The following is a 12,879-nucleotide window of genomic DNA, read 5'->3' on the forward strand; positions in this document are numbered from 1 at the left end:
CTATATTCTTATAATAAAAAAAAAGGAGTTCAGGGGATCCTCTCTTAAGAGTCTGAAAATTTGTTCTGGTTGGCTTCTCTTATCACCATTTTCCTATATTTGTTGATTTTTATACTATTTATTTAAATATTTTTATTCAAAGCTTACATTTTTAGAATTACCTAATAATTTCATAGCCTCTCTATTCTTGCCCCCATAGTCTCCTTTTAGCATACTTTGTGATGTCCTATCCCGAGTCCAGATTTTTCTCCTTTTCATACTGTATCACTACCTCTTCTGGTACCATAATAATCTTTGGGGTCTTTTCCTCCCTTCAAGTGAATTTGTATTTTATTAATTACAGTGGCAGTTACCTAAATTTAAGAAATAGTAATGCATGGTTGTCATAGGATATTTTTATTTATTTAGTCTGCAGAAAGTATGTTTGCTTATTTATCATACTGAGCCACACTTTATATATTGTTTCAGTTTGCTCTAAATGACAGTGCTTGGATTCCCTGGCAGTTCCTTTGCAGAAGAAATTACTCATGTCCCAGGGGTCTGTGGCACACAGCTAGAAACCACTTTTCTAGGTCATTGTCTAATGGCAATTATCATTTTAAAACCACAAAAATTGTTGGGGTACTGTTTTGAGGGACAACAGAGATATAATGGTAAATGTTTAACAGGTGACTGAAGAAAATGTACTCAGGACACACTTCTAATTTGCATTAATATTTTTTCAATCCCTTTTCTAGGCAATCAACAAAATAACAAATCAAGCCTTGAATTATAGTATTTGATGATTTCTGAGGAGTAAATCCTCACACTGTAGATTTAGCAATCAGTTCTCAAAAGGTAGGATGAATTGACTCCAAAACAACCTTGGTTGCTTTTTTTCCTTTTATATTCTCCATGATATATTTCAGAGAGAAATTAATCTTTGTCACTAACTTGATTAATTTTTGTCTCAGAAGAATTGGTCTATATAATGTCTTTTATTGGAACAGTTAGGTGTCACAGGGAATAGAACACAGAATCAGGAGAACTTGAGTTCAAATTCCTCCTTAGATATTAACTGTGTGACTCTGAGCAAGTCACTTAATGCTGTTTGCCTCAGTTTCCTCATATGTCAAATGAACTGGAGAAGTACATTGCAAACCATTCCAATATTTCTGCCAAGAAAACCCCAAACGGGTCACAAAGAGTTGGTCATAATTAAACAATCTCTTTTATTATCACATGTATAAGTCACATAATTCTGTGATTTGTTGCTAAAGCAACAACTCCATAGGGTCATAGCTCTTAACATCATAGATTTAGAATTGAAAAAAATCTTGCCTATCTAGCAAACTGAGGCCTAGACAGAGTCATTGATCTGCCGAAGCTTATATATTCACTTCATAGAAAACATCTTTGTAGGAGTAGGCACTCCCACAACAATGATTATTTTTACAAGGATATTACAAATGAAATACGCAATCTGGGGTAATTGAAATTTTCCCTTTCTGTAGCAGCTCTAATGAAAACTGGAAACAAAGCATCACCTACCAATTGGGGACTGGCTGAACAAACTGAATTATATGAATACTATGGAAATGTATTGTGCAAAATAAATGATGAAATAGGAGGAATCCACTGAAATATTGGAAGGCTATAAATTGAAGCAGAGCAAAGGCAGGAGACACAGGAGAATGATCTATATAACCATTACAATGGTATAAAGAAGAAGAAAACTGAAATAAAGGCATAGAGAATATTACTCTGAGTATTATTTTCATAATGCATTAGAATAATGTATGCATCAGAATCAAATTGCATATGTGTTTTATGATAAAAATTAGAAACACAGTGTGGCAAAATAATACTTCATTTTTGTGTAATCCTCAATTTACAAAGTACTTTCATATTCATTTTCTTATGTATTTCACAACCGTCATGTGAGAAATTAGAAACACAGCGTGGCAAAATAATAATACTTCATTTTTGTGTAATCCTCAATTTACAAAGTACTTTCATATTCATTTTCTTATGTATTTCACAACTGTCATGTGAGAGGATAGATATCATTTTCCCCATCTGACAGATAAGGAAATTTGAACTGAGAAAGGTTAAGTGACATTTACAAACTTATACAAAATGGGCAGATATAGGAATCTGGTGAAATAAAAGTTCTAGGTTCATTTTCAGGAGACTGAAGTTCACATCTCAGCTCTGATGGGTGTCCTTTAAATAATTTGATCACTAAAAATTATAGGCTATTATAATTATTGAATTAGAAGGAAAAAAATTAAATATGAACAGGAAGTTAATATCAATAACCTTCTGGAGATACTATATGGCTATGAATTATTCAATACATAATTATAATTACAGGTGACCCAAGTGGCAATGAAAAGATGTATGATTAATATAAGCAGACTATAGTAACTGAACAATGATTTTTATTGCATCTCAATTGAAAGAATTTCAATGGAAATATTTTGCAAGAAACTCACAAAATAAAATTCCATATGAACAGAATAGGATATTATTTTAAGAGATGATGTATTAATACAAGGACTGCAGAGATATATACAAACACATGAATTGATTCAGTTAATAAAAAGAACTTGGATCATAACAAGTAACCACAATGCTAAAAACAATATACATTAAAACAACTATAAAAAATACTCCTGTTAATTACTGTGATCAGCCTTGGTCCCAAGATCAAGGAAATATTACTGTCTCCTTTCATTAGAGAGGTAGGCTATGGGTGTGAAATGTTGTCAAACAGATTGATATATAAGTTGATTTCATTAACTGATTGTTTTTCTTTTAGCATAAGGAAGAAATCACTGTTCAGGCAAGACATGACAGTGGTAGTACTTCTGGGGGGAAGAGGAGCATGTCCAGAAATGTCTAGGATATAAGAACAAAAACCTCTTAGGGTTATCCCTAGGAAACTAAAAAGAGTAGTCACCTGTTCTCTGGAGACCTGCTATGCTAATTTGCTAAATGTGAGTTCTGGAAATTTCCCTGGAAGGGATATTAAAAAAGGATCTTAGATTTAGGTGGGTTTTTTTTTTTGCAAGTCAGTGGGGTTAAGTGGCTTGCCCAAGGCCACACAGCTAGGTAATTATTAAGTGTCTGAGGCTGGATTTGAACTCCTGACTCCAGAGCCAGTGCTCTAACCACTGAACCACCTAGCCTCCAGGATCTTAGATTTAGAGTAGGAAAGAATCTCAGAGGGCATCAAGTCTAACCCGTTACAGATGGAGAAACTGTAACCCGATGATCATAAGGAATTGCTTAATTTCAGAAAGATAATAAACATCAGAGATAGTATTTGAATCTAGGTACTCTGATTCTAGTTTTTCTATTGTAATCAATAAACCCTTTTCAGGGGGAAGTATGATTATTCAATATCTTTTTTATTACATTATATGCAAGTTTATTTTTATTTCCTTAACTTCTGTTGTGTAACATTTTATAAACCTTCCCTTTTCCCCCCACAAGAATGAAACCACAAATGAAATATATATATATGTCCTAGGATAGTTTCAACTTAATTTTTCCTCCCAATCATTCATAATATTCTTTTGTACTATTTTTTTATTGTCCATGCTTTCTCTTTTTTTTAAATTTTAGAAAGGTTTTATTTATATTGAGTTTTACAATTTCCACCCCCCAATCTCACTTCCCCCTCCACATGGCAGTTTACTAGTCTTTACATCATTCCTATAGTGTTGATCGATCTAAGTTGAATGTGATGAGAGAGAAACCATATCCTTAAGGAAGAAATATATAGTGTGAGATATAGTAGAATTACATAATAAGACTTTTTTTAAAATTAAAAGTAATAGTCCTTGGTCCTTGTTCAAACTCCACAATTCTTTCTCAGTATACATATGGCATTCTCCGTCACAGACACTCCAAAATTGTGCCTGCTTGCTGCCCTGTAGGTATGAACAAGTCCATCAAGGTTGATCATCACTCCCATGTTGCTGTTAGGGTGTAGTGTTCTGGTTCTGCTCATCTCACTCAGCATCAGTTCATGCAAATCTTTCCAGGTTTCCCTGAATTTCCATCCCTCCTAGTTTCTAATAGAACAATAGTGTTTCATCACATACATATACCACAGTTTGTTAAGCCATTCCCCAACTGATGGACATTCCCCCAGTTTCCATTTCTTTGCCACCATAGAGTTGTTATGAACATTTTTTGTACAGACGATGTTTTTAACCTTTTTCATAATCTCTTCAGGGTATAGGCCCAGTAGTGGTATTGCTGGATCAAAGGGTATGCACATTTTAATTGTCCTTTGGGCATTCTTTTTGTACTATTAACTCCTAGGTTCTTTCCTAAACAAGAGATAAAATTTGTATTATCTTTGTGAATTGAATCATTTCTTTAGGTTTCTGAGTCTTTGGAAAGCTCTAGTATGCCTTGTGAAATATTTTTAGGTTTTGGATGAAAGCCATTATGAAGTAATATCAGCGATTCACTAAAACAATTCTAATTTTGTAACCTCTTAAAAATAATATATTTTGTATAAGGATATACTTAAATATACCTCAGAAGGTTTTTTTTGGGGGGGGTAGAGAGTTGTTATGTTATGAGGTCAAAGAATGCAAAGCAATTTCTCAAGTCACTGTTTTAATTTAGACTTCATAATCATTTAGGAGTACAATACAAGGGGCTTAGGCATTCAATTAAAGAAGTTGAAAATGACATTCATAAATACCAGACCAGTCAAGGTATGATGTGGGCTCACCCTATAAACATTTTCTATAAAAACAGAGTTTTTCTATTTTAAAGCTTAGGAAATACCGCTAGTATGAGTCCTCTGAATTGAATAGAAATGTTTGTTAAGTGGTTCAACATTTACAAAGGCCTATTACATTAATTTCATAGAAAGCAAAGGGGGTATTAATCTTCAGAAACCAAATCTTCCATTAGGGGGGAAAAAGGCTCCAGAAATATTTATTCAGACTGTATGTTTGTTTTGTGAAGACAGCTCCTTTACTCTGGCTACAATTGAGAGGAGGAAATTTTATGCAAACCTTGAATTATAGTATAAATGTTCTTTTCTACTTCTAATAGATTTTAACTCCCTGTTATAGAATGTTATTACTGGAAGAGATCCTGTTGGTCACCTAGTCCAACTCCCTCACCTTTCAGGTAAAGAAAATGTGACCCACAGAGATGGACCTCCAGGAATATGGCCAAGATCAATGAATTAGTGGTAGAGTTGGAAATAGAACTAAAGACCTTGATTTCTTGTCCAATGCTCTTTCCATTGCACCGATCAGCCATTGGGTTTGATACTTAGTGGTAAAAATTTTCCTTCCTTTTGTGAATAGTCAACATTTAACCACATGTGTGTCGCTCACAAACTTACTGAGGTATCTAAAAGCTTTTGATTCAGTAATGTGCAAGCTCTTTGCTCCTTGGCAAGTTACTTAGTCTCAGATTCATTTGTAAAACATGGTTAATCCTGGAAAGTCTTATATGAACTGATACAGAATGAAGTGAGCAGAATCAGGAGAACATTGTACACAATAACATAAGTATTGTATAGTGATCAACTGTCAATGACTTCGTCTCTCTCTCTCTCTCTCTTTTTATAAGGCAATGGGGTTAAGTGACTTTTCCAAGGTCACTCAGCTAGGTAATTATTAAATGTCTGAGGCTGAATTTGAACTCAGGTACTCCTGACTCCAGGGCCAGTGCTCTATCCACCTAGCCGCCCTGATTTAGCTATTCTCACAAATACAACCATCCAAGACAATTCCAAAAGTCTCATTCATGGAAAATGCTATCCACCTCCGAAGAAAGAATTGAAGGAGTCTGAATGCAAATGGATGCAAACTATTTTTCCTTTCTTGTATTATTTTTTTTTAATTTGGATCTGTGTTTTCTTTCACAAAATGATAAATATGGTGACATATTTTACATGATTGAACATGTATAACCTATATCAAATTGCTAACTGGGAAGGGGGAAGTGAGGGAATAAAGGAGGGAGAGAGGGAGGGTGGGAGAGAAAGGAAAAAAGGGAGAGAGAAAATTTGGAAATCAAAACCTTTAAAAAATGAATGTTAAAATTGTCTTTACATGCAATTGGGACAATAAAATAGTTAAAAAATGAAAAATTTCTGCAATAAAGAAAAAATGATTAATATATATCACCTACTTCAGAGTTGCTAGGAAGAAAATTCTTTGTAAACTCTAATATTTATATAATTTGAGTTACTGAGATGTTATTTTTGTAGTTCAAAATATCACTACTTCAAGGACCTATAATTTCACTGGTCTGGATATTTCTTGTAATGATGTTACTTACATCTTTCATAATTTAGTAAATCAACTGCTACAGTTGAAAAATACGCTGTCTTCAGGCCAATCTGGTGATGAGGCTTCCAAACTTACTTCTTCTCTGGACAACTAATTAATTAGTTTCTCTGCTTTGTCTCTCCCCTGTCTAATTCATCTTGCACATAGCTAGACTATTCTGCTAGAAGGGTCCAATGTCTCCTATTGCCTAAAATAAACCACTAAAACCATTTTGGCATTTAAAGCCCCTCCTAGTCTGACTCAGGCAGCTAGGTGGTACAGTGTATAGAGGGCAGGGTCTCTCTGGAATCTTCATGATCTGAATTCAATTCCATCTCAGGTTCTTACTAGCTGTGTGACCCTGGGCAAGTCCTTTAACTCTGCTTCACTTTCCTCACCTGTAAAATGAGGTGTATCTTTGCTATCCTTCACAATGGATTGAACATAACTGAAAAATGACTTAACAGGATAATAGAAGAGATATTATAAAATAGGATGAATTGTGGTTACTGGTACATTGAAAGCAGTAGCTGGATTTGGAGTCAGAGGATCCTGGTTCAAATCCTTCCTGACTTTTGGTAAGCCACTAATCTCTTTTGGGTCTTTGTTTCTTCATTTCTAAAATGAGGAGTTAACTAGTGACCTCTGAGGTCCCTTCTAGTAGAGGTTAGATTTCTCCACTCTCAATTTATTGACTCATTAATGAAACCTTCATGCCAGTGTCCAAGAACAATAGTAATATGGTAAATGAAATTATGGCTCACATCAAGGGAACTTGAAAGGGGGAAAGTAACAAAGGTACTCAATGTATACTATCAATCAAGCATTTGGGCAGCTAATTTATTTTTACTTATGAAAAAAGGAATGCTAAGCCTAAAAACACAGTATACATTAATAGAACGATCATAACTGAATTCATTAACTCAATATACAATCAGTTGAGGTTAATATTTAAGCCTTATCAGAAAATGACTCAGTTTTGCAATACTGCTAATTAGCCAGGTTTCATTTCACCTAGGCTTGGTTTTGTCCAAATCACTGCCAATACTTGCCTTCTGATTAAAAGTCCATTCTTCTAGGCAGTGACTATCTGCAATGTAGAAGCTTCCATGCCATCAGCTATTATTGCATCCTGGGGACTCCAGAGCTGTTCTACTCAATAAGTTCCCCAAGTCATTTAGACTCACAAGGAATCCTGCTTAGGAGAGGAAATATGCAATACAAAAATTGAGCAGGCACCAGGTGCCAACCTGCTTAAGCTGAGTCCACAGGGAGGGGGAGATCCCAACGTTTTTAGCCTTTTCCTTAGATCTCAAGTCATAGAGTGCACTGGTAGAAGTCAAGCCCAGAGGCCCAAGAGTCTTCCCTTCTAAGAGATAGAGCCCTTTGTCCTTTCACTGTGGGGGGGGGGGGAGGGGGGAGGGGGAGGAGACCTTAAGAACCATATATCTTCTGTGTCATTTTAAAATGCCAAGTCCTTTCAGCACTGGGCTACCCCATGGCCAGAAGTAGCCAGGATTAGTCATCTACCAAAGGACCAAGCAATGAGTCATTGTGCCTTTAGAGTTCCCAGAAGTTTCTGGAAGAGTTCTGGGTTTATGCTCCATGGAATAGCCCCTCTAGACCCATTCAGCTTCCTCTATATTACTGAGCTTAAAACTATTAAAATATTTTGGAGAATGGAGATCATTTTAGATTGGTAAGGTCAGGAAACATTTTATGTATATAAAGCTGTATCTTGAAAAATGAAAAGGGATGAAATGAAATCTATTTGTGGAAAGGATAGGTTAGTGAGCAAGGCATTCTAGGTGAGCAGGACACCACAAACAAAAGCGCAGGCAATCTGGGGAGTGAGAGGAAAATACTTCATCAGAGATTCAGGATTCTTTTCTAGAAAGAGTGGAAGATGATGCTGAAAAAGGTAGGTCTGGGTTGGTCTGCCAAGAGCCTTGACCAGACTTTAGTCTGCTCTGTCAGCAACAGGAGTGATTCTAAACTGGTCTGTTGAGTAGGGAAGGAACTAAGATGGAGAAGTTTTGGGAAGATTAATTTGGAATGGTTGTTGTGCAGGATGGACTGGATCCAGGAGAAACTGAAAACCTGGAGATCAGTTTGGAGGGCTATTGAAGTGCCAGTGTGAAGGGATAAAGACCTGAACTAGGTTGGTAGCTTTGGGAATTGAGAGGCACTAATAGAAGTTATAGGATTTAGTGACATTGGAGCAGAGGGAAGAGGAAAGGGATGGAGGAAAGGGAAATAAGTTTTGAGACTTAGCCAATAATAAAAGGTGCTGTTTACATTGTTATTGTTATGTTCAACTCTTCATGACCCCATTTGGGGTTTTCTTGGTGAAGTGATTTGACCATTTCTATCTTCAGCTCATTTTTCCAAAGGAAACTGAGGCAAGTGAGGTTTAAGGGACTTGCCCTGGGTCACATAGTTAATAAGTGTCTGAGACTGGATTTGAACTCAGGAAAAATAGTTTTCCTGACTCCAGACCTGGAGCCACCCAGCTTCCCTTACCATTTACAAAGCACACAGTCTATAAGGGAGTTACTTTAAGATGATCCCCATCTCAGAGAAGTTAGGGAATTTGTCTGTGCTCATACATTTAGTGTCAAAGGTGAAATTTAAACCTAAGTGTCTGTAGCTCAAAGTCCAATATTCTACTATGCTAGACTATTTCTTTACCTTTTTTTTTAAAAAAAATTAATTTAAAAACTAGAATAGTCAGGAGAGACAATCAAGTTTTGAAGAGTGGTTTGCTTTTTAGAGCTACTGAATTTAAGGTAACTGAAGTGCATCCAAACAAATAACCATCTGAAATATGGAACTAGAGCTAGAGGTCTGAGATGAAAATTTGGATTTTTGAATAATCTATAAAAAAGTGGAAATTAGGGGTGGCTAGGTGGCGCAGTGGCTAGAGCATCAGCTCTGGAGTCAGGAATATCTGAGTTCAAATCCAGTCTCAGACACTTAATAATTTAATTACCTAGCTGTGTGGCCTTGGGCAAGCCACTTAACCCCATTTGCCTTGCAAAACCTTAAAAAAAAAAAGTGGAAATTTCAAGTTTAAGAATAAATGAGATCTTCTTAAAACTCAAGAGTCTTTGAAACAATGAGAAGTAGAAACAGCTAGGAAATGATTAGTAGAAAAGTGAAAAGTTAAACCACCAGGTTGTTTTTATTAAAAAAGATGCCAAACAATTGATTTGACATTTAAAAAAATACATATTAACTGAATTTTTGAATGAAAAGACTTTGGCAGACATAGCCAAAGAGGAGAAAAACTTGCTATAGTAGAAAATACTGGTCAGGATAGAATTCCTTTTAAGTGAATTTGTAAATATAATTGTCTAATAGCACATTTTATATTTTACTAGTCTCCTCCCCCTTCATTAGAATAAAATGGGGATGAGAAGACAGGAATAGAACTAGGATTTCCTGAACTACAGCATTCAGAATGTCTAGTTTATATAGGCATAGGCATTTGTATATATAAAATCTTCTAGGTCATTTCACTGACACAATTATATTTCATTACTGTCTGTCAATATGTTTCTCCTTTACTAGTTTGTTTCTGTACCCTTGTTTCATAGTCACTCACTTTTGTTTCTCATTAATTGCAAAAATTTCCTTCCTCTTTATGGTTTGTGTGTCAGCCAGGCCTAGGATTAAACAATGAGGATTCAGAGAAAGCCAAAGAAGAGTCCCTGTTCTCAAGGCGCTTAGGGTCTAATGGAAGCAGGAAAGGGGGTGTAGAGGACCAGTCAGGTCAAGGAGAAACTGGAAAGTGTAGCCACCTGGGAAGGGAGTGCTTGTCTTGGGTGCCTTCCTTCAGAGGCAGCTCTAGGAGAAGCCCCTCCACTGAGGGGACAGCAGAGATAATGAAGTGTCCCTGAAGGATGGATGGAGTGGAAGTCTAGAGAAAGGATCATTTTCTTTTTGGACTGTCCCTCTGGCCACTCTTCCCAGCCCTTTTCCTCAGCTTTCTTTTCTTTTTCTGACATCATTAATGGTAGCAACATCTCATTCTGTGAGATAGACTGTACTTGTGTTATCATGTGACTAAGAGATTTCAGGTTGAAGGTTAAACTTCGTGCCTAGCATCTCACCATTCTGACAACTGTTTGATTACTTCTGGATGGGTATTCTTGGATCCATCGCATATAGCTAGGTCCCAATTAATGTCGAGGTGGTAGTGTTATTTGAATCTGCACCACATATTTCCACTGGGTTAGAACCACTTACTTCAAGTCTTTGAAAAAATGAGAAGTAGAAACAGCTAGGAAATGCAACTTCCTACTGTTTGAATTTTTATATCTACTGGATGTAGGTGTCTATTCTCTATTGAAGAATTTTGGTTTTCCTTATTTTTTGATTCTGATTAACAGTGGCGCAATGTTTTTTAATTAATGATATTGAAAATTGTGACAGGAGCTTATAAAAAATGACTCTAGGTTTGTGAACCTTTGTTTTAGGAGTGTGTGTGTGTGTGTGTGTGTGTGTGTGTGAGATCTTACAAGTGAAACTAATGGACAGGAAAAGGATTAAAGGGGAAGAATAAGTTTAGCATTAAAGAGAATCTTCAAATAGTAAGAATAATGCAGGATGGGAAAAAAAAATAAAGAGGAATCAGCCAAAACCCAGACAACATTATTTCCCTGTGCCTAATAATTCCCATTGAAGGCAACTTTTCATAGCATTGGGCCAGGAAGACCTGAGTTCAAATTTGACCTCAAGACACTTAATGGCTGTGTGACCTCTGTTTGTCTTAATCTACTGGAGAAGGAAATGGCAAACCACTCTGGTATCTTTGACAGGAAAACCACATAAAGAGTATGGTCCATGGGGTCATGAAGAGTTGTACATGACTGAACAATTCTCACAATAAAATGAATTAATGTTCATTGTTCTGTTCTTCCATAACTCAAAATAGCATTTTCATTGATGCTATTTTAATTATTACTGTCACTTCCCAATACACTTCTCTCCTAACAGAACCCTTGTGTATAACAAGTACAGTTGAGCAAAACAAATCCAAACATTAGCCATTCCTGGCACATTTTGCCTTCTTGTATACCTATCCACTACTACTTCTCTATCAAAAGGCAGGAGGAATGCCTTCACCATCTGTTTTATGAAAGTAGTGTTTAGTCACTTTATTGGCCAGTTTTGAAGATGTAGTGTTTTCCTTTAGGGTCACAGAAATAGAACTAAAAGGGACCTCTGAGGCCAATGAGTTCAAACTCGTTTCATAGATGAAGACACCTGGGTCTTGGAAAGTTAATTTGCCCTAGGTCACACAGGTAGTTTTCTACCAGCAATTTGTCTGGGAACCTTACTCTCTGACCTTAGAGTCAATGTTCTTTCACCTATTGTATACATTACCACTGGTAACTGTTATTGTTTGTTCATACATTCAGGTCAGATAGGTTTTTGACAGTTATTAATACTATTTTACAAATGTAGAAACTAAAGCACAGAGGAATTAGAAGATTTCTCAGGATTATAAAGCAAGCTAATGCCCAAGTTAGGTACTGCACCAGCTTCCCCAGATTCACCAGATCACTACATCTGAGCTCCTACTTTTTAAAAAAACTCCAAGGATTGATACCTTTTAAGGCTTAAAAAAAATCTTTTCTTCCATAGTATCTTCCCTTGAAGTTAGAGAAAAACAGCAGTCATCCATTTGTAGTGTTCTGAACATTCAACATTCAAAATGCCTCTCCTGTGCCCGGGGAGTTGTAGATGTTTCCATGGAATTAGTATATAATTTCATTATTTAGCTGCCTTTTAGTGTTTTTAATTTATATGACCACTGGACATTATGCTTAATTAACATCATACTTAACATTCTTCTGGTTCTACTTTCTTCACTTCAAATCAGTTAAGTCTTCCAACATTTCTCTGGATTCCTTATATTTAGTGTTTTGTAAAACGATCATATTTCATTACATTCATATAACACAGTTCAGTCACTCACTGTGCATGACTGTACCACTCAGCATGCATAAACTTTTGGGAGTATATATGTAGTCATGGGTTTAGTCAAGTTTTGTGGAGTCACATATGCACCCAAAACATATAAATTGGAGGTTTTCTTTAATAATGTAGGATACAATGAATCACTCTTTGCTAATGGTGACAAGAGTTCAGAGTACAGCAAAATTCCAGGATCCAGGTTCACCACTATCCTTCTTTTCTTTTCTTTTTTTTAAAGTTTTTGCAAGGCAATGGGGTTAAGTGGCTTGCCCAAGGCCACACAACTAGGTAATTATTGAGGGTGCATTTGAACTGAAGTCCTCCTGACTCCAGGGTCGATGCTCTATCCACTATGTCGCCTAGCTGCCTCGGCTGCCTCTGTTTCATAGGTTGTCAGGAATTTCTAAAAAATCATCACCAGGTGTCCAGACTATTGGTAGGTCCCTCAGGTTAGCTCTCTGAAGATAGACTCCATCTGTGACCACTGTAGGACCTGCCAGAGCTTATACTTTTCGGGCACAGCCTTTGGGAACCCAGGGTCACTTCCAGGCCAAAATGAGGCACTGGAGAATGTGGGATTAGCTCAGGATTAGGA

At 36.4% G+C, this 12,879-nt stretch overlaps 1 protein-coding gene across 1 annotated transcript in view; it reads left to right on the plus strand.

Moving 5' to 3' along the window:
• Positions 1–12,879, plus strand: part of NCOA2 (nuclear receptor coactivator 2) — a 361,814-nt gene that overhangs the window by 30,429 nt on the left and 318,506 nt on the right. The window lies entirely within an intron of this gene.

The sequence above is a fragment of the Macrotis lagotis genome, chromosome X (assembly GCF_037893015.1).
Source record: "Macrotis lagotis isolate mMagLag1 chromosome X, bilby.v1.9.chrom.fasta, whole genome shotgun sequence".
In the NCBI taxonomy this organism is placed as follows: Eukaryota; Metazoa; Chordata; class Mammalia; order Peramelemorphia; family Peramelidae; genus Macrotis; species Macrotis lagotis.